The 7,479-nt window shown below is 31.5% G+C and overlaps 1 protein-coding gene and 1 long non-coding RNA gene across 8 annotated transcripts in view; one reads left to right on the top strand and one right to left on the bottom strand.

Annotated features, from left to right (window-relative positions):
- The window catches only part of LOC116850990 (tachykinins-like), a 395,129-nt gene that overhangs the window by 276,415 nt on the left and 111,235 nt on the right, over positions 1-7,479 (bottom strand). The gene's annotated exons all lie outside the window — the stretch shown is intronic.
- Positions 1-7,479, top strand: part of LOC116850991 — a 47,549-nt gene that overhangs the window by 37,957 nt on the left and 2,113 nt on the right. The window lies entirely within an intron of this gene.

Genomic DNA, 7,479 nt, shown 5'->3' with positions numbered 1-7,479 from the left:
TCCATTTTCACAAAAACACTCACATCAACTTACTCAAACGACTGTTACATAACAACTGCGAGTCCAAAATGGCTGAAACTTCGGTGAGTAACTGTCAACAGATGAACAACGAAATTCACTAGCTTTTATTTACAAGTGCTGCTATCTTCACGTTGAGGTCGGAAACTTTTCAGACCACCCTCGTATACCTAGTAAAAAAATGATCCGTTGATTAACGTCAAAATGATATCAAACTGACATCGGTTTGACGATTTCAACGTCGATTTGATTAAAATGTCGACAGTGAATTGACGGTGGAAGCTCTAAGCGTGGCGCTTGGCTTCAACCAATCATACACGACAGTACGCAGCGAAACAACAATTCTTCACGTCTCTCGTACTGCACGTAAGACGGCTTCAAATTAACATATTCCTCTTGATATAGAGGAACACAATTGGGAATAATATCTCATAAATGCACGATGAGTGGTTCCCTTTAATAAAAGATGAATATACTTTCTGTAAGATATTTCTTTTAGAACATGGGGTTAACATAGGAGAATTCACTTTGTACGTAGAATACTTTTTTTTTTGGGTACATCTATCTCCATTAAGGATGTATTATTCATATCTCAGAAATAATAAATAATTTTTGAAAATTTACAGATTAATACATATTACATCTGTTCGCAAATAATTTAACATTAATTTAGAACTCAGATCAAAAGTTATTTCACTTTGAAATGTAAGTCTAGCAAACACGATGACATCAAATTACGTACTGACGTTAGAGATATCATTAATATATAATTAATATATTATTTGACAATATCCTGCTACTTGAAGTATTTTTATCTGTACTGTTATGGAAATATACGATGATATTAATTTTAGTAAAGGAAAAAATAATTAAAAAATAATGACAGAAATTTCAATTTGTGTATTTATGTACTTTATGTACTTTATGTACTTTAAGTATTCAAAATAATATATGCAAACTTTTATTGTGTAACTCAAAGATGCAAAAGTTTAAAAGTCATAAATAATTTGAAATAAAGTAAATAGACAACAAAAATATAATGCTAAAATAGAAATATATTGTTAGTCAATTTTTATTCAAGATCAATTGTTATTCAAGTCAATTATTATCCCAGATAGGAAAATGTGTTCATTCTGAGCTCATATTTTATTCATGTATCTTTAAGATATGAGGACAAGAATAGATGAGATTGAAATAATCGAATTAGGGGTAACAGAAAATGGAGTTTGGGGTTATTTTTTGGGGTTATGTTTACTTTTTTCAAATTTTTGGCAGTGAGACATTATAGTAGAACTATTCATGAGTATTTTTAAAAAAGTTTTATCAAAATCGATGCAGATTTGTGGGCAGAATTTTGTCTACCAAATGTGCTTTTTGGCATACTGTGCGCCGGCCGCGCGCCGCCTCACATTTTTCGCTCTCCTGAACTCAATTTTGCGAATATCGAAGTTCTTTTTGCGCCAAAATATTTTTAAAGAGTAATGCTAAACGATTATGTAAAAACCCAAAAATTGATTTTTTGAAGATTTCAAATCGTTCTAGTCTCTTTAAGGAGAAGCTAAAGCTGAAAACTTTACCGATAGAACACTGACATTTTCCTGCAAAATTTATATTGTATTGGTTACACAAAATTAGTTACAAATGTTTTTACACATTGAAAGTACATGCAAAATTAGTAGGAGCATTGCTCGATATGCTACAAAAACGAACCAAAAATTTTTAATGTAAAATCTTAAGCTGTCAGGTAGCGTAATATTTGCCTAATCCAAAAGTTCCGCAGCTTATACATACCGAAAGCGTGAATGCACCAAACAGAAAAATTTTAAAGAACATTGCTCTATCTTTCTATCTGCATTTAGAAGCTTAAGAATATCGAAAAAGTTTATAGAAAGATTTCTACATATATATAATTAAGTTTCCCGTTGAATAGAGTAAAACAAAGTAACATACATTCACGTATGTTCTGCATACACAAAAAATACGAAAAGATAGAGTGATTATGTTAGTGACAATCGTCTCTGCATTATCAACATTGTTCAAATTCGTTATCGACTCCAACATCCCCTTAAATCTAGGTACAAGAAATTAACGATTTTATCGTATTGATTTGAGACAATCTGATTTACGTTGGATGGCTTTACGAAATTTGCGCTTCCAGCGCTGGTCGGTAAGAAAGGTGTATTCCGCAAAAAGAATTCTTTTAGATTTATCATAAGTACATCTTGAAAAGTTCATGTATTTGCAAGCTGATATATCAAACAGTTTCTTCGCGTATTTTATAAACGTTGCTACCATTAACTACTTTTTTATACTTATTGCTTTAAGCAATTTTTAACAAAATATTTTTACTGTAGGATTTCATGATGAGCTGATATTTTATGCGATAAACCTTGATATTTTTTGAACTTAATAGATGGAATTGATGCCTTCTCATGTATCAACATCAACTTCTTAGCCATATTTTCAGAAACTAGTGTAAATGAAGGCTTCTTTTCCCTCCAAGGGAGCCAGTAGTTTGCGCTCTTCAGCACAACATCGCATAATATCTTCATCCAATCGTTTAACATAATAATTTCATCATGGAAAAGTCTACTTCCAAGTTAAAAAAAAAATCCATATTTATTTGCCCGTTATTTGGCGGTCCGCAGGATTTGAATGGGAATCAGCTTACAAAAATATTTTGCGATGCTGCACTGAAGAACGCAGGCTCCCTTGGAGGAAAAAAACCCTCACTTACATTAATTGCTGAAAATCATTGTAACTATTCAAATAATATATGTGTATGTACAGAATATTAAATACATATATATGTAGATATCTTATGTCATATCTTCAAAGCGCGTGAACTCACACGTACACACTCACACATGCACATTACCAGTACATACAATTAAACTAATAACTTTTTTATTTCAACTGTCAATAACTGTTTTATTTCATGTTTATAAATTCTCCTAAATAAACAGAAGTATGTAAAACTTTATTATATATAACATTGTACACTTTATATATAGGATATACCAAAAGTCTGGAAACGATCGAATATCTCGAGAACAAAGCAATTTTTAACAAAATATTTTAAACAAATGTTGTAGGATTTAAAAAAAATCGATTTACTGATGTTATCAGTTTGACTTTGGGTAGCATCACCAAGGTCAGGTCAAGGTCACGTTGATTTTTTTTAAACAGAACACTGTATTTTTCATTCTAGAATCTAATAGCTCGTATCAAAAGCTTTTCAAAACAGTATAATGCAGTACATTTTCATCAAACACTTTCCGACTTGTGAGAATTGAATTTTAGAATACCGTCAGCATTAGAATTATCCAAGGTGTATCGCATAAAGGTTGCACGGTCGAATTTACACCTCTTTTTATATTGGTCTGCTGACGTATACACACGTATACACAAAAGAAATGATCCAATCCTTATTTCTTTTGCCACGATGGATATGAAGAACAATGGTTACTTTTCTTATGCATTGTGCATAAAGACATAATAATGTGCAACGCATAAAGAAACGAAGCAATCAGAGTTCTCATTTCTCTTGCCGCGATAAAAATGAGAAACTTTGAATGGTCAGGTTTCTTATGCGTACTGTATTGAGCTTTTATGCAAGAGTGCTTCTAACATAGAAAAGAATAAAAGGACAAAATTTTAACACGCGCAGTACACAATCTTTATGAACATACAGGATGTGAGAATGCTTGCTGCTTGGCAAAATATTACGCGATATTCAAACAGCGTTTCGGTTTTTCCTTAGAACTGCAAATTTATTCCTAGCGTGCAGTGCAATATTTTAACCCGGACGTATCATTTTTGTGACGTAAACGGTTGCGGGGAATCATTTCATACCGCAAATAAAAATCGCTTTTATTAACAAAGTAAATCGTATTATCGACTGCTCTGTGACTTATTATTATCTAGGAACATTGCAGATACAGATTTACTCGCTACTTCTTGAAAAAAATTAGGAAAAATAAAAAATAATATTTAAGAAATGGAATAAGCGCATCAAACGTCTTATTATGACAGTTTCATATAACAATTCTAATAAATAGGAATATTAATTAAAAAACTATTTTATTGCCTATTTTCGATGAAGTATATTTAAAGATACGTATAAAATAATAATTCAAACAGATTAGAAATATATTAAATAACATTCATTTTATAAGAATGTAAAGTAAGGTTAAATCGCGGTCACATGAAAACACTAGTATTAATTCAGGATTGTAAAAAATAATTTATTTAAACATCTATTTATTATATTATATAAACAATATTATATTAAATAAATAATATATATATGAAATATTTTTAAACAAAAAAATTATATTTTTTAACAAAAAACTAAAAAATATAATTTAACTTATTCATTTTACTTATAATAAATGTTAACATAAACTATATATGATATATAAACTATAGAATGTTAAACTGATAAACATGTTATTATATATTAATAATATTTAATAGTTGCATGTCTGCCTATTTTTTCACTCTTATCAGTACTTTATATTATAGTAAATTAATCGCTAGAATCTTGATCTAGACACGATAGAAAAATATATTGCATATGTTTGTCACACATTGACCGATAACATAAAGAACAACTGAAATTTGTCTTTTTATCTTCGTTTCTAGGACATGTGGTACAGACATATGGCGAGCTCTTTGTTTAGGTAATATATTTATTGGCTTATTTAATGTTTCTAAACAAATTTTTTGCTATAGCTTGAATATCTCTTGGCAACTTTTTCATATTAACACGTTTATTTAACATTGTTCTCGTCAACGATAATCCGAGTTCTTGTATGAATTGAAACGTCGCGATATACTTGAATCAATGTTATTGCTTAAAAAAAATTACATTAGCGTTCAGAGCAGCTATGTAAATCATGTGAAAAAAGATACGGAGCGGTCATCTTTTAGTTTTCCTTGCTACTGTGTATCTTCCTACCATTTAATCTACTTTATCTACACTTCCTTTAGTCACATTATATAATGTTATTATGTCAGGTTTCTTTTTTTCACCTGTACTAGGATTAATGTCATCTCCATAGTGCATCGTAGAAAGAGCGAGCACATTTTTATTCTTTTTGGAAACATATGAAATAAGAGTCATATTTTCACGAAAAACAAAAATACCACTATACAGGGTGTCCCACGTAAAACGGACCAAGAAAAGAAAAATATAAGTAGAACACATAAAAGTGGACAAAAATTATATAAGTTATTTTTCAAACAACCACGTAAAATTTCGAGATATTAATTAAAATAGTTGGACAAATTAGAACGCGCGATGCGATAGGCGGGACATACGGCTCGCAGCGGTCGGCGAAGAAAATGGAAGAACGCACACGTACACGGACGCACACACGGAGCTACTCATTTCAGTATGCCAAACGGCTCACCTCTCTGACCTATAAGATAGGCCCGCGAGCAATCATCCATTTTCTTCGCCGGCCGCGGCGAGCCATATGTCCCGCCTGCCGTGTCGCCGCGCTCTGATATGCTCAACTATTTTAATTAATATCTCGAAATTTTACATGGTTGTTTGAAAAATGGCCTATATAATTTTTGTTCACTTTTATGTGTTCTACTAATATTTTTCTTTTGGTCCGTCTTACGCGGGACACCCTGTATAATTCTCTCTTTGTGGACTTACGGAATTGTATTTCTCACTTGTTTGATTTTAATGTACCAAAAATTGTAATTTTTTTTCTAATAATGTTTCAGCGAATAGGATACTTTTGAACCAATTATCCATTGTTATATTTCTTCGTGATCTTTCGATTTGAGATACTAACCGGTTAACAACATCATATTCGTTATTTGATATTTTATAAGAGTCATCCGGTTGTTTCCCGGCATAAATCTCCATATTAGATGTGTACCATGTTCGCGCATCACAAAGAGCGAATATCTTTATACCATATTTTGCTGGCTTATTAGGTATGTACATCCTAAACTTACATTTTCCCCGGAAACTTAGAAGTTGCTCGTCTGTGGTTATATATTCTCCAGGATTATAATTATTTTGATAATTTGCAACAAATATTGCAAGGATTTCTCTAATTGGTGTTAAATTGTCTAATTCTTGTCATTTTACTCTATCTTGAATATTATCGAATCGCATACCAATACAACGAAATAAAAAATTGAATCGTTGTAGTGACATAGTGGTACTGAATACAAGTGTACCTAATTTAATTCGATCCCATAAATCTTCTAAATTAAGATTTCGAGATTTAGTAACTCCAGTTAGCAGTAATAAATTTAATACAGCTTTAATTTCTTCTAAGTTCGTCTCATTTGCATCTCTAGATTTTGAAAAGTTTTCTTGAATAGATTTTATATAAATATCTGTGCAATGAACAATGCAATTCAAAATAGTGTCCGTCATAAATAATGCAAACAAATCTGCTGCAGATTTAGTATTTCTTACTTTTTTATACAGCCGGACAAATAAGATATTATATTTATTAATCTCGTATGTACATTTCGAGGAGGAATTTCTTTCCTCCATTTCGTACCATCTTTACCCCAAAAATATTTTCTTGAACAACTTTCTTCTTTCTCATGACTAGTATCTTCAAATTCCTATTCTGAAGAAGTGTGGTGATTGGATTCTTCTATCTCATCTAACTCATTTGTTTCTTCTATATCGCTTGTTTCCGAATTTTCGATGTCTTCTTATTTTTTTAGTATATTTTCTTCTTGCTATTATAATCATTCCTTCATATATTAATTCATATTAATTCAAGATAATAATAAATTTGAATAAAGTTTTATGTATACTCCCATATCATAGATATTATATAATAGACTGAGCATTGTTATTGGAGTATTGAAGATCGAAGAACAAATATATGCTGACCGTAGACATAACACATCTAAACCAAGCGTTTGACTTTATTTGAGGAGTGGGGATAGAGGTGCACGTAGAAAATAATGCATTCTGTTTCATATCCCTTGCATTATCTCTTATTCGTTTGTACACATGCATGAACTAGAAAGAATTTTCCCTCGTGCACGCATGTGTACAAATTAATAAAAGAGAATGAAGGGGTACGAAACAGGTGCATCCTTTTTTTATGCGGATCTCTATCCCCACTCTTCAATCCTCGATTTAAATATACTGTTTATGGGTGCGTTTGGGGAGCACGCTACCAACGCTACTGCGTTCTTCTATCTTTATTGCTCCTAAGATGTACAAGGATAGAATGACACGACAGCGCTGAATAGCGCTAATAGCGAGCTCCCCGAACGCACCCTACGATGATGACAATAATAGTTTCTCTATCATACAAAAGGGGACAATGTAGGGGAAACAGAACAGTAAGAATGCATATAATAAAGGAAACAGAAAAATAATGTATAATTTATTATACAGGGTGAATATTATATACCGGAACACCTGAATATCTCGAAAACAAAGCGTTGTATAAAAAAATG

The sequence above is a fragment of the Odontomachus brunneus genome, unplaced genomic scaffold (genome assembly GCF_010583005.1).
Source record: "Odontomachus brunneus isolate Ranch 3 - 2012 unplaced genomic scaffold, Obru_v1 Obru_scaffold_163, whole genome shotgun sequence".
Classification (NCBI taxonomy): domain Eukaryota; kingdom Metazoa; phylum Arthropoda; class Insecta; order Hymenoptera; family Formicidae; genus Odontomachus; species Odontomachus brunneus.
Note: the sequence above shows the minus strand (reverse complement) of the source record. Positions and strands in the feature narration are given on the sequence as shown.